The sequence below is a fragment of the Aythya fuligula genome, chromosome 8 (genome assembly GCF_009819795.1).
Source record: "Aythya fuligula isolate bAytFul2 chromosome 8, bAytFul2.pri, whole genome shotgun sequence".
Lineage (NCBI taxonomy): Eukaryota > Metazoa > Chordata > Aves > Anseriformes > Anatidae > Aythya > Aythya fuligula.
Genome location: NC_045566.1, coordinates 7,489,518 through 7,513,626, shown reverse-complemented (window position 1 = coordinate 7,513,626; position 24,109 = coordinate 7,489,518). Strand labels below are relative to the sequence as shown.

At 37.5% G+C, this 24,109-nt stretch overlaps 1 protein-coding gene across 5 annotated transcripts in view; it reads right to left on the bottom strand.

The window, feature by feature from the left end:
- Positions 1-24,109, bottom strand: part of BEND5 (BEN domain containing 5) — a 923,509-nt gene that overhangs the window by 617,719 nt on the left and 281,681 nt on the right. Inside the window, exon 1 of one of the 5 annotated variants that reach the window (XM_032191940.1) lies at positions 6,142-6,161. The exons of the other annotated variants lie outside the window; for them this stretch is intronic. The gene's annotated coding sequence lies outside the window, so the exon portion shown is untranslated. Of the gene's footprint in view, positions 1-6,141; positions 6,162-24,109 lie in introns of those variants that run through there. 5 annotated transcript variants of the gene reach the window in all.

Here is a 24,109-nt window from a genome sequence, read left to right as displayed (position 1 = left end):
AGCCAGGATGCAGTAATCATATTATGCTTGAGTATGTTTTGAGACAAGTGACACTGGGCCAGCAGTTTTAATTGCCTTGAGTTGGTGAGAATCTGATATAGCCAAACACTGTCACAGTGTAAATGAAAGTGTAATGGGTATCTGACATAAACAGAAGCACAAACAACTCAACTGCAAATGAGCAAAATCTGTTCATGAGACAGTCTTTTGAAATAGTTGAACACTTCTGGTGATTATATTTTTGCTTGAAGTATTAGCAATCAGGCGCATCACCCATTATCAGGAATTAGAAACCTGATTTCTCGTGTATCAGTCTGAGAATGTGCCTGAAAACAAAGGACCATCTAAACTTGACTTCTACCTCCTTTCTCCAATTGCTCCAGCTTGTTCCAGAGTTCCCACCCAGTGTTTCACACCCACTGGCAGCCTTTGGCTTTGAAACAAGTTTTACAGCTCTTAATAACACCACCGCTTACCCGCAATGCTAACCCCAGTGATGAGTTCTGGGCTCTGTGTGACCATCCCTGTATTGCTGCTGCAGTTGCGCTGCTACATAATTGACCTATCTGCAGGGGGGACCATGGCTTCCCTCTCAAATGGTTTTCCTATAAGTCTCATCTCTTGCTAATCACTCCTGACAAATAACTTCCAGCACTCCAAGGTCCTTATTTCCCACTCTTAGTGAGAATTGGAAAATATACATTTCTACCTGTTAGCATGCTAAAAAACATTTCAAGTATGGGTCACTGATTCAAACACAGCTTGCTTTTTCTAGCAGCTCCTGTTCCTGCCACACTTCCCTTGCTGGCAGCCCCTTCACATATATTGCCTGCTACCACATTATTGAGTCAGCTGTGGCTCTCAGCTGCCCACTACTCTAAACACAAATCTAGGCCCAAGGATATCATTAATCTGAAAGTCAACCTTCGTATGATGCAATCCTACATAAATTTCAACTTGAAAAAGATATACTAGCTCCCTAATGAGTTCAAACATCTGTATTGCCAGGATAATACTGTCTTCTATGGCAGCAGTGAGTTTGGCCTATGATTGAGTGAAGCATATATCTGTGTTCTCACATTACAGAATTTCATTGTGAAGAAAATGTTCATTTATTACAAAATGATCTCTATAGCATAGTAATTTAATATCTCCCTACTGGCAACAGTTCTGAATATTCAAATTATTCTCAGAATGCACTTTTTTTTTAATTTTTTTTTTTTTTTTAGTATGGCTAGTTATTTATATGGCCTCCATCACCTTATTATTAGACTGTTTAATCCCCGAAGAACTAATTGTAAAACATTTTTCTGGCACAGTGCACTATGCTTTATGGTGTGACAATCTAGGAAAACACTCAAGATTAATGAAGAAATAAGCATCAGACCTGACAGTCATATACCAACCTTCCATGCTGAAATTCAGAATCTAGTATTCATAAGCTTTTTTTTTTTTTTTTTAAAAAAAAGTACTTCAGTGGGCATAACATCTGACTTCACAGCATGGACTTATGAACCAGGTAGGCTATCTACTACTTTATCATGGCACATGGGGACTACACACTGCCATATGCTTGTCTACAGACCAGCTAGCTACCTGGCTAGAAAGGAGACATTCCCCCTATGTTGGCATTTGTGTCCAGGAAGGAGCCTGATCACACAGTCTGACATATGTATGAAACCTTGTCATGTAGAATGTTCACACATAGTGTGAGAGGAGATGCTCACATTTCAGTCCCACAAGGTGACTTGCAGACACTTGAGGAACCTCTGAGCAACCTCTAGGAAATAGGGTAGCAGAGAGCAAGAGAGCTAGATCTGGTTAACAACAGAGTAGGTGGGCAACCCTGATTTAAAGTAAATTTAATAAAAATGTATTACAGTAAAGACTTGATACGTTCAGAAAATGAATAGACCATAGCTGCAATTCATTACTTATTTATCATTTTTGTCAGTCCTCTCATTTTAAATGTATAAGTTATTACACAGTTTGAACAAAATTGCTTAATAAAGCTGTACATCAAATATAGTACCTGATATGGTCACCTGCTCAGCTAAAAGTCTAGCATCAATACATTTCTATTTCTATATAATAACTATTCCTCTATAGAGGTATATATGTACTTTTTTCAGCCTTGCTACTTTGGATTAAATGTCTTGCAACTACCGCTTGTAACTACTGAATACAGTCAAAAGGTGGCAGCATAATTGTCAATTATTCTTCCCTGTGCATATTTGCTTCATTTTAAAAGCAGACACCATTTTCTTGACATCCCCTGTAAAGAAACAACTCACAAGCCTATAGACCTGGGTATTTAGTCATTTTTTGTTAATGTGCATGTATGTACACATGTTCAGATATAAGCTGCATCTATATTACTGAGTATGCAGTGTAAGAAAGGTTATTTAACTCGATTGTGTACTTACTTTCAATTTTTCTGGGTTCAGCTCACTACCACTACCTAATTTAAACAACTTAAACTGACAGAATATCTTAGAGCAATTCTGTGTTGTACCATGACAAGCACTAGCATCACAGCCACTGTTACAGCTGAAACATAAAAAGGAGCACAGGAATAAGTCATAAAATACTAATTTTCAGGATGATCTTGTTTTTGACTACAGATACATAATTCTAGAAGGATGTTTGCGTTCCAGTCAACAAAAAAATTAACATCTAAAGGGAAACATTTAATACAGAAAAGTGCGAATCAATGAAAGATTGTGGTAGGTGCTTTGTCTGCTACTGTCATTCTCTGCATGTAACCAGGATTAGAAGCTGGCAAAAGTCCAGCAGCTGTGTTTAAAACTGCAGTTATGCACAGATGCCCACTAACATGCTGGACAGCTCATATGCCATACATAACACATGGGAAACCATAGCCACGCACAGTGGGTAGAAAAATAAAGGGTATGTCAAAATAGCAGCAAGTTTGCAAAGTGAACTATTTGAATGTATAAATCATAATTCACCCCCTTTCTGCATAGGCAAAACAATGAAGTCTTTATTTCTGAAGGGTGGTGGAGGACACTCCCTGATCTGAATGCAGTGGTGGCTGCTTCTTCCAGAGATAGGAAAGGAATGATATGAGACAATGCACCACCTGGGACATGTAGAGAATGTGAAAACTCCCGTTTTTCAAAATATCTTAGTAGATTGAACCTTTCTGTCAAGATGACAAAACACCAATCTTTATGTATTTTGTGGAGAATTCTAAGGCCTTACACCAAAAATCTAAAGTGCTAGACCACTCACAGATTACTTAACATTTGTCAACATGGCTCAAGTAAAAGTCCTTCTTTTAAGGGAAAAATGATAGCATTTTGGTTGACATTTTCCATGGCTAAAAATAATAAGATTACTGTAAAATATGTAAAATGTAATATATTGCATAACTCTGTTTTCAGTGAATTATGTTATAATTTGATGTGTCATTCTGCTTATTTTTTTGTTCTTGCTCTTACTGAGCCTTCAGCCAACACTGAAAAAGCTTTTGCAGTATAAAGTGAAACCAACATTGGAGCTGGATCACTCTTAGAAATTAACTCCTGTCTGATGAAATGATACACCACATGAAAAGCCCTGATGTCACACTGATGCTACTGGAAATGAACTCCATAATTTGCTGAATAATGACACATCCATTCCTTCAATTTAGGGACAAAAATTTCTTAACTCATTCACAACCCTGTGTGTCTCACATTAGAAAAGAAAAAGATTATTCCAAACTGCACTGTAAAAAATGATTAAACTAAGGAAAAAGAAAAAAAAATACACTAATATATCATATTTTAAAACTGAAACACAAAAGTACTTGAGTTATTACGCACCTTTGCTATTGCACTTTTTTTTCCAATAATTTTTGGGTTATAACCAGTCACACTGGTAAGCACTGGCATAAATGTTAGCATCTAGAAACAAAACGCTTGCATACTGCACAAATCCCCATCACCTGGGGCTTCTACTACAGGCAGCCATTCACGTTCATCATTATCCCACTGCTACTGTGATCCTCTGCACAGTTATCTCCATAGGACCTACTGTAATTGAGATGAAGAACATGAAATAGCATCGGAACAGGCAAAGACCATTTGGCCCACAGTACTCATTTTCCATATACTTATCTCCACATAGAATAAAAAAACAAATTCTTTTTTGAAGGGATGCTCAAGTTGCTGTAGGAACAAAAGAGATTTAAAACAAAACAACAAAACCCATGTCACATTATCAGATGACACCATACATTGGGATTGTTGTCTTCGTGTGCCGATTTGACATATAAGAGAATGTCTTTAAAACAGTTCTATAAAAATAACTCAGTAGGCCAACTTCATCCCTCCTTACTGTCATTCCACTCAAATTAAGAGAATTATTTTGCCTTTTTTTTTTTTTTTTTTTTTTTGTCCGAGAGTGCCATAGAATTTAGCCTGTTACATCATCTACGGTGTCTAAATTACCATACCATCAAAACTTCTCCCTAAAGATTATCCATTCAATAGTTAAGTTCCCTATGCTAATGTGTATTTTTGCCTTTACCCATATGCAACCTATACTGGTGTGTGGAATAAGAAAAAACTAGGAATGCATTGTGGAGGGTCTGGTGGGGATTTAAAGAAAATACAGTATTCAGATGAAATCCTCCTACTTTAATAAGCAGAATTAGAATGTATAGAACAGGGAAAAGAAGACCATTTGGATAGGAAATGAATAAAAACCAAAACCAAAGTGACAATCATAAACATCAGTTATTTCAGAAAAGGATGATGGGAAAGACACATTGATTCACAGCAAGGAGCAGGATCTAGTTGTACAGTAGCAGATAAGAGTGGAGATGAGGGATGGCAAGCTTTCATAGAGTTGTGGAGACAAAAAATGTATAATGGAGACTGGACAGATAATACATAGATGGTGATATGAAACAGAACAGTAGGTCAGTATTGCTACTGGTAAACTCAAATATTATACAGCCTGTACATCTGCATTACAGTCTGGAAGGGATTTTTTGGTATTTATGTTAATTGAATATTTTAACCTAATATATTTTTAAATTATTATATATTTAAAATAACAAGCCACTGTTCTCTCATTCTTTGTTTATGCTGTAACACAACAGCTGTGATAACATATTTTCAGTTATTTGATGCATCCACAAACCATAGTCTCTAGGAACACAACAAATTAAAAGTGAAAATAAATAAATTACTGGATTAAATGAACAAATTACACCAGCCATGCTCAATGAAGAAAAACGTTCAAAGTAATGAATCACTGGAAGAGTGTTCAATCAAAATGGTGTATTTTGCACCATGTACAGATTTTGGTAGGTCACCAAAAGGTGAGAGTTGTACATGCTTTACCAAAAATCCTCAGCATTCTTGTGCACCTACATCTGGTGCCATTTGCGAGTTGCTCAGACTCCACCTCAGGCACTGCACCTGGAATATCATCTTCACTGGCTCCAGGCTTTCAGGGTGACTAAGTCAAATGGAAGCACAAGAACCAGAGACTTGTGGAATTTACACCATCTGAATACAGCAGTAAGGAAGTAGCTCAACTGAATTCCATCACTTCAATGAAACAGGAAGGCTTGGCTTTTAGCACACCAATACCCCAAAGCAGCAATGCTGCTCTCATCCCACTGTTCCATCAAGTTACATCGCCTTAAGAGAGTCTGGAGTTCTGTAACACTAAAAGCCAGTGCAGCTTCTCAGCTATGTAATAGCAACTTGGACAAATCTTACACAACCAACAAGGAAAAGAATATACAAATAACATCTCTAAAATTTCAGAGGTTAGGTTACTCGAGATTGAAACAGGTTCAGTCTAACCAACAGCACCAAGAGGGGCCTGGGTCTGCTGGACTCTGCACCAGATGCAGACTCCAAGTTACTCTCAAAAGATTATCTTAACCATATCCCATTACAGTAAACCCTAGAAAGGGGTGAAAATCCGTAATTAATGATTAGCGCCAATTTAGCATTTCCCACAAGTGATTCCGGACAGCTGAAGTCATGACATTTTGAGAGCTATCAGAATCAATTTAATTAGTTGAAAAATGGTTATTCTCAGTATAATGACCATTCTAACTGTTCCTGAAGTACCTAAGGAAACCAGAATTGTAAAGCATTTGAAAGGACTTACCTGTTCAGAGACTGATATGCTCTATGAAGTGGAGGATATGACATAGATATGGTGCAAGCTAAAAGGCTATCAAGAAGGATTACAAAAGGACATACAGTCCTAATGTTTCATAATAATTAAGAACCCAGAAACAGCTATCACAGCAATTACTGTACATGCATGATTGATGCAGACTTTTCTGGGTTTTTAAATTATACTCTAAATGATCGTGTCATAGCAATTCCAGAAAATGACTGGTCTTTTTCCCATTAAATTAAGGTCCAAAAAGAATGGACTGGGACAAAAAAATAAATAAAATAAAAATATCCCACAGCCTAATCAGGTCTTTAAATAGATAATGCAGGACACAGGAATTATTCAGGATTTTAATAAGACTTAGTGCAGAAAGCAACAACAACAGTCCCGAGGCAAAACCTCACCAATTAGGAGACTTTTTATCTTGTGTTATGTTTAACTTAGAAACCTTTGCATCCCTGCAGTCTACAAGCAAAAAAATTCTTTACATAGCAGGTTTCAAAGATTGCCTAACAATCAATATTTGGGAAGAGCTACATGAGAAATTTCCCCTGTGATTTCGCAATGACTCCGATTCCCCAAGGTCTATGTTACTGACATTGCTGCAAATGTAGTGCAAGCGATGAAAAATGGAAGCTGCACGTTCTGTTCCTTCCCCACTGCCTTTACTCAAGCCATAACTCACTCTTGCATATACTGTAATTTAACCTGTGGAGATCCCAGAGGGTGCTGTATAAACACTGTGTGAAAACTTAACCCGATCATTAAAACAGTATAGCATGTTTTACAGATTATTGAAAATTTTCTAGTAGATCACTTAGCTGAAGTTTCTTGCGTTAATCAAGGCCTCATCTGATTTATAAATTAATCTTTCATATTAGGCAAACCACCAGAGTGCTTTGGCACCTAAAATGGGCCAGAAGCTGAGAAATGAAAGCCATATATGTCAAATTTCTGTATGTCAGAATGACAGCCCTTAATCTTTTCCTTAGCCTGTCCCTTAAGGTGCCGTAAGTCACTTGACATGACATGCCACTGCTGCTTATGAGGATGGAGCTGGGCAGCTGCCACGGTTACCCTTTGAAGAAACCTCTGAGTAAAGACCTCGCACACTTTCACACACGTTTGGCTGAAGCCTGGCACGCGCTCAGGTCTGAACACCCCCCACTCAAATTGTTAGCAGGTATTAGCTGTCACATCGCATTAGCCCCTCATCATGCTATCTTGCATCATGCCAGCACCTAATGTGATTTAATGGGACATGACGTGACATATGTGATGTGACGTGATGTAATGTGACAGCCACCGTTTAAAGGGGAACACACCTATTTTCAAATCAGATGTCCATTATCAATTAAGCTGCTCTGGTGATGGTCAGACATTTATATGTCAGGCCCAAGCAAAACTAACCAGCATGTGCTGCCTGTGCTACTGAACTGATGAGCTGGGAATCTGCCAGCTACCCAAATTATCCTTGGGTAATTTGACAGATCTGTAATATAAGCTCTGTGTATCGGTTCCATGTCATATTTGCTCAGTACTACCAAAAGCATGTTTTTGCCATTTTTCTTCTTCATCCATCATAATTAAAATCACCTAAAAAGCTGATTACCAAGCTGTAACTTCAGTTCTGTTATTATCAGCTGCTGTGCTTGATACGTGAAAGAAAAAGAGGGCAAAAAGCCTTTCTGTAGTTGCAGTGAACAAAGTGCTGAGAGCATCACAAACACGGTCATTTGACTGACCAGACACAATGTGGAACTAATATGAAAGTTAGTAAGAGTATATAGCGTGAGTAATAAAACCTTTTTGTATCCACTTCTGCACAATGATTTTTCTCCTTCAGTAGAGAAAAGACATTAAATGCTTGATTCTTAAAACTAAAAAAGATTTGCATAGGTGCAATGAGATTGTCATAAATCTGTTGTAGGCAACAGGCTGTGTAATATATGCATAATTCAAAAGGAGAGAGCTCACAGATGAGTTTAGCGTATAAGTGGAATTCAGACACACTGTAGTGCAGCAGTCTTGTAATGCATAAGGAATGCACATTATCTGCATGCAGATTAAAGTATTGATTCTTCATCATTCTATAGTTTATCCATTAATATTCATGGCAAAGATTCTGGGCTGGTCACCTTGCAAGAATGCAGGGAGCAGTGGAGAATCATCCCTGTTTTACGTCAGCACTTCAGTGCTAGAGAGCTCTCTGTGCACCACAGTAACATGGCTCCCCGTGAGTGATACGCCTGCAGTTGCTGCTCAGTTGACTGTTTCTGATGATCTTGCTGCTGCTGCAAAAAAAGGGTAAAGCTGCTGCCTCTAGATTTCCCGATGCAAAAATTGCACTTCAAGGCCGGATGGCAGCTTGAAGGTCACACACACTGACGCCTCGCATGCCAGAGACAGGAAGCCTAATTTTAGCCCACAAGAAACTAGAGTGCTGATTAGAAAAAATGAGATTCTGTAATGCTTCAAAAGCTTTACAGGGGAATATGATTCTTAGTGCAAGATATCACAGCATACCTATGCTTCAAGGATGCCAAAAGAAAAGGCTTCCATAATAAGTGGTAGAAATGAATGAAAAGAAATTACACTATTTTCTAAAATAGTAAATACTGAAAGAAACTGTATATGTAATATGGTAACATTGGGTTCTATTTACCTCATGCTCGTCCACCCTCATAAAATAATAGGAAAATCAGTAGCAAGCTATGAGCTAAAGACAGGGAAAATACTTCTAGTTTTGTTTCCTGCCACAGATGTTTCTAAACAAATCTGCAGCATAAACAGTAGACTATGCCACCTTTTCCTTTACAAAGTGCTCCCAGATCTAGCATGATGGCTCCCACATGCATCTGTCTTAACAGAGGCTGGTCTCACCTCATTTGTCAGGCACGAGCAGACAGGCTGTGTGGTGACTGTCCAGGATGTACTGCAAAGTGGCAATGGCTGTTTTATGAATTGGAGCCTGATGCCTTATTAAACGAACCTTACGTTGTTAACAGCAGTGGTTTCATAGCCCATTCCATCAATCATCATGGACATTTTCCCTTTCTCCTCTTCGTAATCCCTATCTTCTATGTGGAATATGCAGCATTTGCTTTTCAAGGAAAAAATAGCACTTCCTGTGAACTCATTTTCAAAACTGTGCTTAAGACAACTTACTAGCCAGAAGATGGAGATGGATGGGAAGGGGTCATGACCAGCTCCATGCAGATCATACGCAACCACTGCTGAAAATCACACAGGGAATCTCCAGCCAGGAAAACTCACAGAAGAGCTTGGCAAGGGTTTCATCACTGCATGGCTAGCCCTGAGTTCACACACTGGCTACACCCAGTATACCACTAACAAATTGCATAACATGAGAAACTGACAGAGATCAACATTTCACTTTCCAGATCCTTCATTTTAGTAAAGCAGTCTTGAAAAAGCTTTTTTAGTCACTCAAATTCATCTGGAATTTTTGTTTGCCTATTTACAATTACATATATTACTTAGCATTCAAATATTTTTTCTATGTGAATAATTTCATGTTCTCAAATACTTCTAAGAATAATTTCTAAAATCTATATAATTACAATTTCAAAAACAAGCATTAGTAATTCTTAAAACATTCCACAGATTATTACAAATATTTCCCCTTTTCCAGACTCCACTTTTTTCCTGTGTCAAATCATAAGAATAATGTCAAGATCCAGGTTTACTTTTGCAAGCTTTTTGAAATATATTTTACCTCAAGTTTTTAATATAAAAATATAAATAAACATGCCTTGTAAGGATGTAAGGATTTTTTTTTTCATAGAAGTAATGAAAGCAATACCCCACATAAAAGTTTCAATAAAAATTATCTTATAGACACCTGGCCCACCAGATACAGTGCAGTCTCTGTCTGTCTGTATGTGCCTCTTGATGTACTTCTCATTTGAAATATCACTAGCATAAATTGCCAGATTTATTTTTAATAATGCAGAGTGCATTTCAATGACTTTACATGACAATTTAGTCAGTAATGAAAGCACATTGTCTAAAATGGCCCTATACTTTGTTCAATATAAAGTTAACAGTTTCTGCAAATCACTAATCTATACATTAAAAACTTAGAAACGCAAACAAGTATAGGGGAACCAGCAAAGGGAAGTCAGTGTTAAATTTTGGGGTTATATTTTGCACCTTCAGGTAGAGTTTTGGTTTGATTACGATATCTTTACTACCAGGGAATTTCTGTTCCCATCCACATTTTAAAAGGTTCACATCAAGGTCAGAAATTGCATTTTGGATTTAGACTTCCTGTTCCAAGTATGAAGTGTTTAATAGCATTTTTGAGGATACAGAATACATAATTCCTCAAATTCAGGTAAATTTGGGAAGTAGTTAAGAACACAAAAACAGCTATACAGAGTGAGACCAAAGACTCTTCTAGTGAAGTATTCTGTCTCCACCAGCGGCCACAACTAAGGAAGTGTATAGAAACAGGACAGGTATAAATGATATTTCCCCTAATATTCACCCAGGCTCCACTTATTTTCAACTTAGGGACTTCCTGAACTAGATATGATACCTACGTGTTTAGTTAACCTTCTGTGAATTTCTCCTCCATGAACTTGCCTTGTCTCCCCTTAGACCAATACAAACTTCTAGCATCCATCATTCTTTTGGCAAGATCAACTACCCACTACATGAAATCCATGTCTTTTTATTTGTTTTGAATCTGGCTCTTGCTACCTTCATCTGATTTCCCCTGGCTCTTAGACAAGATACTGTGAAAAGAATATGAACAACCAAGTCTTATCTGTTCTCTCTATGATTTTATAGACTACTATCATAGCCATCAGTCCTCTCTTTTCAAGACTGAAAGATGTTCAATTATTTAATCATTTCTAATTCAGAAACTCATCCAAAGCTTTGCTTATCTTTTAGGAACTTCCATGGAGCCCTTTTTAGTTCAGTTATGGCCTTCTGAAGACTTGGGCCAGGCGGAGTGCGGAGGGGACCAATAAAGACACGACACAAGAGCTTCTCTTAGTTAAGGTGCCAGCAGATCATGGATTTTCACATAATAGTGTAATTCTCCATTTTGTTATGCTCCTTATATATCTACCTATCTAATATCTAACATTTGATTTGCCTTTTGACCATTAATGAATAGATACCCTCGAAACTTACCTACTGTAATTAGAATACGTTGTTCCAAAACATTCAGTATAAGATCAAAACATATTATCATAAGTACATGAAGTTAGGATTTTATTTTTTCTCATGTGCATCACCTGATATTTGCCTATTTTGAATATCATGTGCTAGTTTATAGCACACTTACTGTATCTATTTCTGATTTGTGAAGCAAAACAAGGCAGATTATCTGTGCATAGTATCAGTAGCCTCTAGACACGTTTTTCAGAAAGGGGTCCATTTGTCCCAACAACTTTGGATGATAGAAATGAAACCCTGAATGTGTCAGAGTTAAGGTATTTGCTCCATCTGTCCACAGAGGTCCCATCAAGCTTATTTCATAGAAGTAACACTGCTAGTAGAGACTACACTGTGTTACATCCTCACTTCTTATGCTTCTGAATATACCTAGGTAAAGCTGTTCAGAAATCTCATGTATGATTTTCACTGAATATCAAAATATAGGCACTTTGTAGAAATAGTTCCATTTCTAATCTTTCAGCAAATGTCAGGCAGAATTTTAGTGGACTCCTGCCTGTCTACCAGCTCCAGAGACCAGCCTTATTTTTTGCTGCTTAGCTTATGGTGCCTCCCGGGTCAGCAGGATGCCAACATTCCTAAAAGCTTGCAGGTTTCAGCCTCTCTCCAACCAGCCAGAAGCCCAACGTCTTCTGGAAGCCTGCTTGGCTGGAAGAAAGCAAACTCTGGCCACTGAAGAACAAAGCTGACAATTCCTTTCAGTTTCTTATTTTAGGACATGGTTTAAACAAGCTGGTCAGTTGTGCTGACGTTATTTAATAGTGTTCAACCATGGCTAACAAGAATCATGTTATTTTCTGCCTGTGGTTACAGGAGTTCCCAAGGTCATAGGCTTTGCTGCAGAGTATCTATTTCCTTTCTGAAGGAAGCATGGTTGTCTTTGAAAAGGAACACAATGAAGGATTTTTTTTTCCAAAAATAAATATTGATTTTTGGTTTTAATTTTGCTCCTAACTTGAGGGGAAAAATAGGCAAGAAATATACCCAAAGCACTTTTGCAGAACAAAATTTTTGCACGAAGTCATACAAAGGTTGTGCACCGAAAGCAACAAAAGAATGTTTGTTTAGATTCTCCCAAGACTGAAAAAGCTGCCAAGACCCTCAACTGCAGGGATCTCCAGAATCTGGAAGTTCCCCTAGGGCTGGGAGGCAGAGGTAAGTGTCATGAGTGCAAGTGCACCCAGCTCAACAAACTTTTCAAGCAAGTTGCCATGATGCAAGGGGAGATCACCAAGCAATATAGTATCCAGCAATCCAAACATGAGGTTGATTCGTGATACTGTGCGCTGACACAGACCGATAGCCCTGCCTTCAGTCCTTCCAGAAGGCAAGCTAGCTTCCATCTCTGAGCTGACAGACTTGAATGACTCATAAGAGAAGGGAAACTGGACTTGTCTTTGCTCAGAGCAGAAAGAGTCGTCCCCCCCCCCCCCCCGCCGCCTTGTTCCCGAAGTGCCCCTACACAACAGACACAATTCTCTGGGACTGGAAAAAGGAGAGTGCATGAATCAAGACCCAGGAAAGGACAACTATACAATGTTGGACCAAACGACCACCTGTATTAGAACCAGTGCCACCAAAAAAGCACGAAGGGTGTTAGTAATTGGAGAAGCCTTGCTGACAAGCACTGAAGCACCCATTTGCTGTCTGGACAGATGGAACTGAATTCAGCAATGGATGCAAAGAATAACAAGAAGGGATTCTTGATTTTCTGACATTAGACAGAAAATAAAGGCCAAGGAGAGCGTACCACCTCCAGTAAAAGAGAGGGGAGAACTGGTAACACCAGACATGAGAAGCTGAGGTCCTCAATAACCTCTTTGCCTGCCTTCACCACCAGTCAGTCTTCCCACATCTCTCAAGACCCTGAACCTCTATGCAGGGGCTGGGGGAACAAAGTCTCCATTTGCATTTGAAATTTCACATACCCCTAAAAAATGCTAAAAAAAATTGGCAGCTTTGTTAAAGTATCTGTTCTTTGTAACAGAGAAGAAGGAATGTGCTTCAGCTACTCTTTGACCACACAAAATCAGTAATTGCAAAATCATATGATTGTTCTTTTAGTATAGGAAAGACTCTCAATAGTTTTATAATAGAACAATTCCCATGTGATTTTTTTAGAAGACACAAACTATAATCATTGTAACCCCCAGATTAAAGTGCCTTTCTCCTTCCATTATATAAACTCTACACCAGATTAGAAGACAGAATCACATCTCTGTCTCCATTATGACCTGAAATGAAACAGTTTTTATACTATATTGACAGCAATCTTCATCTCCAGGGGCCTGCATTTGCTCTTACTGAAGTTAATGCAAAAAATCTAATTGGTTTCAATGACAGCAGGATATAGTCTGAGGCCCCATTCACAGGCCTTTCTGCAGGAAACACAAGGAAAACATTTGTGATCATTATCCCCTCTCTATGAACATTTACCCTTTCTTTTTGTTTTGTCCCATATTTCAGATTTTTAAAATACTTAGTCATCATTGCTGGGGCTAGAAAGAAACCACCATGTGAGAAATGTATTCCATTAATGCCTAAATGCCTATGAATGATTTTAAATTGCCAGCTCTCAGAGATTACTGGCTAGCTATACTCTTGCTCCGTTCCACAGTGTCAATTTCTATGCTGGATATTGTTCATTTTTGGAAAGTTGTACAGAATTATATTTGGCTTCTGAATTAAAAATAGAGCTGCCTTTTTATTTATTTATTTATTTTTGATTTTAGTATGAATTTGAAGATGCAAAATGTTAGATTACCTGGGTTAGATTTTGATGGAAGGAAGTGCTGGAATACGAATTCAAAAGCTGGCATACTGACCTCAACGCTGTCATAGCATTCTGCATTACTCTGTCATAAGTAGGCCTGGATGTCTGCAGCCTGTGGAAGACTACATGGCCGTACATACTTCCTCTGAGATTAAGCTAGAGAAAGAGGATTTCCATCTGCATGAAACTTAGGGTTTTACAAAATGAGGGCCAGACTGTAGATACTTGGATTTGTATGAAGCTAGTAATTCTCACATTCTCAGAAAGTGTATTCTAAATTGTCTCACATTCTGAGGGAATTTCCAAGATGTACACAGTACAAGTTTGATTTCTGATTGCATCTAATAATGTTCAGACATATAACAGTTTAAAGAAACACAGGAAAACACAACCTTCAGTCTCAACATCCTGAAACTAAATATTTTCCTACATAGGAGTGTCCAGGACTCCCTTCATTTTGAGCTCTTTACAGTCTGAAAAAGAGTACAAGCTCAAGACAAAACTGGGACAAGGAAGGGACTATGCCAATTACATGGAAACAAGAGAAGGAGAAATACATAGCAGGTAAAATGTTTTCAAGTATAAGTAATTCCATATAGAAATATCCTGTTTCTGTTTTGTTGTTGTTGTTTTTTGTTTTGTTTTGTTGTTGTCATCCGTCCTCCCCCCCCCCTCCCCCTTAAGGAATGCTTTTCATTGTTGCTGGTTTTCTTTGATATACTTGAAATAAAGACAGAATCACTGAAAAATTAAGAAATTTTGTGAAGAAAATTAGAAGGAAAGAAGGGTGGCACTTGGCTAGACAGGAACAGGAATACTTGCCCACTATTCCCAAACAAAACAACAGAACATCTCAGAATTCACACTGCTCACATTAATATTGCAAATCCACAAATAAAGAAATGGGAAAAAAAATCATTGTTTTCTAGTTTTCATGTTCTCATATCTTCTCTGCAATCAAATCTAAAACTAGTACAAGGTGACTATCTCAAGTATCTTTCTAAAATAAACTAACTACAGAAAGACTTTGGATTACTTTGTTCACTCAAACCAAGTATTTCCACACTGCTAGAAAAAAAATATTATCACAAGGAGAGCCCAGCTGCAACCTAGTCAAAGACTAATAATACACAATTCTTTCTGAGGCATGTTATTTACATTAAGGATTTATTATTGTCTTCTGTTATGTTGACATGAAATAATCTTTCATCTCCTTCTATGTTAAAGGACTGCAAGCGTCCTTTGCTCAGTAAATAATTCAAAAACATAAATATTTTAAGAACAATAAGCACTATATTTTGGAGCATTGGAGGAGAAGTGAAATTAGTTATTTGTAGCTAAGATCTTGATTGCAGTAACAATTGTTTTTCAGTTTTCATTATCCCACAGTGAACCAAATCTCTCCCTTTATTTTCAAATACTGAATATTCAGTTTCATCTACCATAGTAGTTTTTATGAAAAAAAAAAAAAAAAATAGAAGCATTCAAGCATGAACTTCCAATGCTTTAAAAATTTCTATGCTAAACAAAAGGAAAATTTACTTTCAACAATTTGTTTACCCTGCATACATCTTTTTAAAGTATGGTATAATCATCTTTTTCATAAATATTGTGTTTATGGGTTAGTGAATACAACCTTTCAGAGTACTTGAATGTAATTAACTAGTGAGAAAGTTTCAGTCAAAAAGAGCTTTTTTCTCTAACAGGCTCAAATAAGATAGAAGAAAAATTTGTATTCTTTTTATGTTCATATAGAAACTATAGTTGAAATGATAAATCAAAACTGACCTGCAGTCAAAAGCAATAGAAGTTCAGAAAGCTAAGGAATATGCAGACACCGCGAAAATTCATTTGGGAATCCCTCATTGCTAGTTATTTTTCTGTGATCTGAGGCTGTCCTTAAGATCTGCAATGCAGATCTCTGAAATCTGGAGTATGACAGGCTATAAGGCCTGGCAGGAGCTCTAGATTAATATCATCAATCCATTTGCATGACTTCTTTTCCCCCAAAAAAAAGTTTAGTAGAAAATCTGTGCATCTCTTTCTGTTTTCAGTGCTTGCTAGGTCCACTCTAAAACATGAGAAAGAAGCAAATCTTGAGCAGTAGTGAATTTAAGTCTCAGGTGATTTGTTATTAGCTTTACAATACCCAGCACAAGAAGCTTCAGAAATGGATATAAAGCTATACATTGCTTTGGTCCATTGCTTACAGAACAAACAATAACCCATCTCTGAGCAGTCAACCCCTCTCACTCCCTCTGTCTCTCTATAAGGATATTTTGTAATGGAGTATTTGGCTGCAGTTCTTTAACACAGCTTTGACAGTTGCAAACCTCACTGCTATGGACAAATGGTTAACCGCGTCCCCCTCCCGAATTTTCAATTTTGATTTAAGTGATGCTTCTAAAACTCCCACAGACACTGCAAAATCCAGATAAAATTCTATTTGATGAAGAAATTTCTATAAAGATGTTTGCAAATATACTTCTATTAAAGGTGGGCATTTTTAGACACTTATTGGTGTGTAAAAATACTTCAGTGAATTGTAACGGGATCCCCATCCAACCCCCCTTATCACACTGCACAGTATGACAAATACAGGACTTGTCATTCAGAGAAATTTCATCAGATAAGAAATAAAAAAAATCTTTTCAGAAGGTGAGATGACCAGGAGTACAAAAGGTGGGGAATGGTTTTAATTGATTTATTCTATGAAGTGAGATATCCTTTGGAAATCTTTGCCTGTGTAAAATGAGGAGATTTTATAAATAATCGTTTTGGTTTAAATCCCTTTCTGGTAGTTGTAGTGCTTAGCCTTTCTCTAGAATATGGCTTGATATCCTTTGTGTTGTTTTTTTTTTTTTTCCACCTCTTCCTGTTCATTTTAGAAGTGGAGGGTGATATAAAAAAAAAAAAAAAAACTCTCTAAAGTCCAGTAGAAGTTTAGTAGCTGCCCCCGTGATCTTGATAAAAGATTGAATTGACATAAGATTGCTGAAAGGCAGCAGCGACAGAAATTGGAAGTATCCCATTAAAAGGGAAAGGAAAAATAACACCTTCAATCCTCAGAAATATCAGAGAGAATACTTGCCAAACGTTTGCCAAAAATAAGAGTATTACTGCAATTACCTCTTAAAACTCATTTCTAACCCCACACTCATATTTCTAACCCTAAGAGAAAGCAGATCATTAGTTGGTAAAATAGACTCATCAGATGATGAAAAGAAACTGAACTATGCAATACACATTTTCTCATAGGCATTTTAACACCCTTTATTTTCAAATCCAGACCAAAGTATTGGAAAATACCTAATCAATATTCTTCCAGCTCCAGGCATCTAAGGGAGGACATTCTTTCTCCTCATACAGCACCTTCACATGCATTTGCTTTGATAAGTCTACGGTGATCTTTGGAGGACTGAACCTTGGAACCTCTAGGACCAGATGGCTTTTAGATCTTGACTGAAACTCCAACTTTCCTCCCTCTTCTTGTTAGTCTGCCATCTCTACCTAGTCACATGGGGACAGACGCAACATTTCCAACGTGCTTTATCACAACCAGAGTGGGCAATGAGGGTCATTACATGTATCACAGTAAAATATTTGAAAAAAGGTTACTGCAGCAACTATAAGAAATTATCAGCATAACCATGGATTTTGTTTAGATTACTTTATGAGGAAAAAACATGATAACAAGACATCCTAATTGACTGTATCCCATGGACTTTAAAAGTGTCAGAGCAATTTAGCCTTTAAAGAACTACATAAAATATTTTATCACATCTCTGCCTCAGTAGCTTTAATAAACTACACAGCCTTCAGGGACCAGGCTCCTTATAAATTAACTGCCTTCAACTTGCTGCACAAGGGTCTTTATCTCTTGTCAGCTTAATTATGTGTTTAATTTTATTTTTAACATTTTTTAAAATGACCCATACCGAGAAAAGCCTAGATTGTTTAATTAAACAAATGAATATGGTTATATCTAGCACGATCAAAGCACTAATTTGTCATACTAATGTTTTATACAGAGCTGATAGTTCTATTGTAGTGCTAATACACTAGTTTAGTCTAAAGTTTATCAGCTCACCTTTCCAACAATAATTTAAAGTTTAACTTTGTTCCACCGCCCTCTTACAACTAATTGGCTGTAGCTTTTCCCTAGCGTCTCAACAGAAGCTAGACTCTAATAAGTTATTAAGCAATTACTAATGCATTATTGCTTATGCATGTGTGTTCCAAATTTACACTCTAATACAGAAAGGCTCAAATGAATGTCTGGGTAACAGAACACAGCTGCACAACACTTTCTCTTCAGCAGCAAAATTTGTATTATAAATATGAGACTAGTACAAAAAAAAAAAAAAAAAAAAAAAAGCCGTAAGTGTTACAGATCTACGGAAAACCTACTGGGAAAACATAGCCTTGTCCAATGCATGAGGCAGCATCACTATCAGCCAGCACGCAAGATGAAACACGTTGACTGCCACCACTAAATGAAGAATGGGAGAGGAGGAGCCAAGACCAGAAGCCAGTTCTCAACCTCTAAATTACATCACATAAGCCCCATTTTGCTGGGATTCTCTTCTGTGAGCCCCAGACAAGCTCTTCCTCACAAAATTCATCATGAAGAAAGGCACTACAGCTGAAGTATTCACACTAAAGATGTGCAAGGCTTGCCTCCAAAGCCTACTTCTCTGAGGAGACCTCAGCCCACCCCTCACAGAGCACATTACCCCTTAATGCTAGAGGGTAACATAGGAGGCTCTTTTGGTTCTTTCTGCTGAAATGGATTTGGCTCCAAGAAGCAGGACAGAAGAAAAGGGAAAGGCAGTATCTCAGTGCTAGTCCTTGGGTTGACACTCACCTATTATGGTGGTCTGTGCTCCCAAAGACTGTTTTGCATTTTACATTGAATAGCCATTTAATAAGGTTAAAATTATTGGAAACTAGACCATTCTGCTGCACAGTGGCAAGACAGAGTCACAAGGTTACAATCAAGCCTACATTTGCTCTCACTTCCTGGCAAAATTGAGAAGCTCTGATAGGCAAGATTATTCTCCTGTCTCTTCCAAATTGCCTCTAGATTAGAGACCTCATCCAGGAATGAGATCCTGAATCCTGTCAGACAGAAACTGAAGTCAAGTTTCCCATATTTAAGTGAAAGGCTCTAAATAGTAAGCTACTACACAGCAGCAGTAAGGAAGGAAGGACAACAGCAGCACAGATTTGGGGATGGAAATAGGCATTTAGTACAGTATGGTTTCTCATATGCAAGGTTACAAGGAAGGGATACACACTTGCTTGGCACTGAGTTAGGTGCTAAGCTCTTAGCATTAGCTGAATTTGTTACCAACTGTCCTCACTTTTAGAGACTAAGGAAAAAGGAGCTACGAGTATTTTGAGGAGAGATCCAAGATCACAGAAAACCTTTGGTGTTTGAAAGCTGGTGGAAATCTAAAGGGGTGAAGACACCCCATCAATGGTCCTACCTTCCTGGAAGTTGTATCTCCCTTTGAGGGCTCTCTTTATTCCCACTTTACCCTTTGCATTGGCCCTTTTTCATCATAGAACTATTGTTATTTCAGTCTCACAATTTTTCAGCCAATATCGTGATTTTTTTTTTTTTTTGGTAAGTATGATCTATGCACACCAGGACTGATAATATTGGTGGGGTACATTTTCCTGCTTTAATGTCAATATATCCTATTTCCCTCTTGTGAAAAGCTCCCAAAAGCTGGTAGTCATGTAACAGGGTACAGGAGATCAGTTGTTTTGAGTATTCTGAGGGTCTGCAATAACCTTCCTACACTAGCCAAGTAACCAAAGTCCACCCAAGCCATAACAGCTCTGGTATTGTAATGAAGGGGTACGCACAAGCTGTTTCCCTAATAAGCCATGCAGTCCTGTCAACAGGCTTATCAAACCTAAAGAGCTGACCAGCAAGAGTGGCTAGTGGTGATAAAATCATTCATGTCATGGAAATACCAGCTAACTTGTGCTGGGGCTCTTTCTAAATATGGATTTAAAATGCAGATCAATGGAAGTCAAGTGTATAGTTTTTGAAACTTTCAGAGCCAAGATGACACTGGGCAATAGATAGGGACAGTGTTTAGTGACATGTGCTTGATTGATGATGGCTGCACTGTGCAAATGATATGCACAGTAACTTCAGAAAGTGATAGAAAGCAACTGGAAAAAGTCCACTTTGAAGGTCAAAGCTGGCAGAACTTTTATATACATGGGAAGATGCCAGTGGAAGAGCAATAGCTTTTAAGAAAGCTACAAGTAAAAACCTGAAAAGTACAATTGAAAGATCTTGTGGAATTTATGGCTTGCTTGGTTAATATGTCTGTCTGGCTGACTGATAGTTCCATTGTGGTAATAATACAATAGTTTAAAGTGAGGTTCAATTCCCCATCTTTCTAGAAATAACATAGAATTTTCATTTTGTTTTACAGTACCCCTCAGACCAACGATGAATGGCTTCCATTTTTTTTCCAAATGCATTGCAGATGCTAATAGGTTATTAGCCTATTATTTTTTACCACATGCATCTAGGCACATCAGCACACTGAACTTATAGACCCACTCACACTTAATGGGAAAGTTTGAGAAACATTTTGGTTAGACTGCTTGTTTATACAAAACCCAGATTTTGGTATTTTCTTGCATATATTTTTTGGAAGCTCTTCATTTTTTGGAATTTCATTTGTTCTTTGCCTTCATTTGAAACCATTGTTTTACTCATTATTTTCCACAGAAATCAATTACATTATCAATGAAGCAGGACAACTTTAAGATAGAAACAGAGAAAAAAACATTTCAGCTTTTAAAGAAAAATACAAAATTTTGTTTTAGTATAAGCTAACTGTGATAACTACATATTGCAGGTGTAAAACCACTGAACAGGTAATGGACAGAGCCATCAAATGAAAACAAAATTTGATTTTAAATATAGTATGCTCGTTCTCTCTAGCTGCAAAACTAGCTGACTTAAAGATATCATTGAAAGCACCTGCTTTTCAAGGTTCTTGAATCTTTACCCACTAAGAGAGGTTTTCAGTTGTTAAAATTAATGATTTAATGTTTTACATTTAACAATCTAAGACAAAACTTCCCGCAATGGATGTTCAGATTCTGCAATTCTCCCATGGCTCCTGTATGAGTTCTAGACAGGTTACAAACTCATTAAATCACAATTTGCTCATGTCTGTGCAAGTTTGTTAAAATTTCCCAACTAAAATCCACCAAAAAAAATTTGTGTTGATTTGTGGAAGCTGTCATTTTTTCTGCTTAGGTTCAGTTGCTGATCTGGAAAATAAGCGAGAAGCTTTTCCTCCCATGCTTCTGATTTCTCTCTTCCTGATGATGAAGCACTGTGGAGGAGAAAGCCTTCTGAAGACAGAAGACAAGAGCTAGACCTAAGAAATTAAAGGGAAAAAAAAAAAAAAAGGAAGAAGGGAAAAAGACAAGCTGGCCCAGAAGTAGATTAAAGAAAGCAGATTGACCTCAAGGGCCTGTGCACTCCACTGTGTAACAGAGCTGAACTGGATTTGCAGCTGATGGCTTAGCAATGTCAGCCTTTGCAAACCTTTGCCTCATAGGTGGGAATTTAGATACCCAACAGTCCCTGCCTCAGAAACACCATGCTGCTAGCCAAACAGAAATGCATCTGAATTGCCCATGAAGCATATACAAATCAGAAGTCTGGTGTTATGCTTATAGGGAAAAAGGCATCCAAAACAAGATTGTCCAATATCCTTAAACCTGGTTTCACAGAGATGATTTTGCTACCTTAATACTGTTTTCTTTTTATAAATTGATGTATGGTTATATGCATATATTTCATATATATATATAAACACAGTTCACTAGATTACATCACTACATAGTGATCTTGTAGGGGTGAAGCAATCCTCACCTACTGCAGCTACTAAAAAATGCCACATTAAAAATAACATTTGATTTTATAAACCAGAAGTAGCAGATTTGAACTTCTCCTGCTAAGAACATCATTACTTCAGATAATGTGGACCACTACTTTTACTTATAGTTAAGGAATGGATGCAGCAGTCAGAAGCTTTCAGAGGTTAAGTGTGTCATGTAAAGTCATCTGATATTTTACTTAAGAACTCCATTCTAGGGCAGTACCAGTTAAATGGCCATTTTATTTCTGCTATGCCTTTCTCATTTGCTAGAAGCGTGGGCAACAGCACACCATAGGTTAATCCTAACATTTTAATTAGTCCAGACAGCTGTTTGTACTTTCAGAAATATATTTTAGAGTCACTGGAAAGCAGATTAGTTTGTAATTTAGGAAAGCTTGCTCATGTGTTTTCATTGTCTGTGAAAGACAGACATACTCATCAGATTAAGCTCCAGCCTGAAAGAAAACATGCTTTTCCTAGCACATATTTGCTTATGATATCACACAACATGTTTAAATCCAAACTTAACCTGACCTTCTGGTGGCAAGTAGCTACCTTAAGAGAAACTCATTTGCAGGCAGAGTACCCAGAGATGTGGCCCCATACTTGAAGATATTGGCTGCTTTATGAATTGATTTGGCCTTCCATAGTTCTACTTTGTTACTTGTGTCCAATACAACAACAGTGTATGGAGGTCACTGTGTCTGCAAACAAGTTAAATTGTTTTCCCCCTTTCACACCTCTGGCTAGTCTACCTCTCCATACACATTTCTAAAAATATATTTATTTATTTATTTATATATGTATATATGTATATATATAAAGTAGTGGCTATAGTGTGCCACTTATGACAGAAATAAAACTAGTATGCCCACAGGTAAAGGTCTTATTGGAAGGGGTTTTTTGTTTGTGAGGAAGCTGGATCTTCAAGTAGAGAAAGTGACTCTGGCAGTTTGACAGGGTCAGGTCGGATTTAGCCAGTGACAAAATTATGCACCCGTAATCATTCTTCAATATATACTCCAGGGAATGAAAGAGAAATGAAAACCTGTTCCAGAGTATACAATTCTTTCTTTGTGATTCTAGACACTATAAAAACACACCTTTTTTTTTCCTCTTCAATATTATGAGATGCAATGCAAACTGGAAAAAGAAAATATTGTAACTCTACAAATTCATTCTGTACCATGAGATTTGAACCTTGCATGTGCTTCCACAAATAAAATAGGAATGCTCTTGCTGTTACAGATGCTGGAAATGACTAGATAATGCATTTCACAACCATGCCAATGGTTATTTTCTTTCACTCATCATCTTTTGTTCACTGCCAGTTATTTCAGTTGGCAGATGTGGTTTCACAATCCTCTATAATTGTATCTGCTAGCGTTGCATAGCTGAAAGTTCTTCCCAAGAGCATCTTCAGATATTTCTTATGTCCACTGCAGGTCTGTTTCCCATTAGTTATTTCCTTACAGAATAATTTCTTCAGTAAATGCCTCTTATCCAACTGTGGAAGGCAATCTCCTTATCTGAGTGTGATAAGAAATGGTACCACACATTCCCTTTTCAGCTTCTGGCTAGCCTGGCACAAAAGTGAAGTGATTGTGCTCCTCAATAAGAGCGCAACTAACCTCACTGCCGATGTTTCTATAATTTCTCTTTCTATAATATTCTTTTACACTCCTACAGGGGTTTATCGGAGAGGAACTTATCAGAAGGATTTTCTACCAAAGGGGCAAGAGGAGCAGAATAATGTAGAATATGCTAGATCAGATCAGTTTACTGACACTAAATTCAGTTCATGTTATGCAATGACTTAAAATATTTTAGAAATTCTCCATATGCTTTGACTGTAGGTATAAACTTGTGATAGACTCTAGAGGTTAGAATAGATCTAGTTACTCATTCAAAATAGTTTGGTCACAAGATTTAGGAATTTTTATGCATTTTTTTAATTTTAATTTTACCCTGACCCTATATAAGACCAAAAAACATCTGTTTAACATGCAACATTTACACCACCACTTAAGTAAAG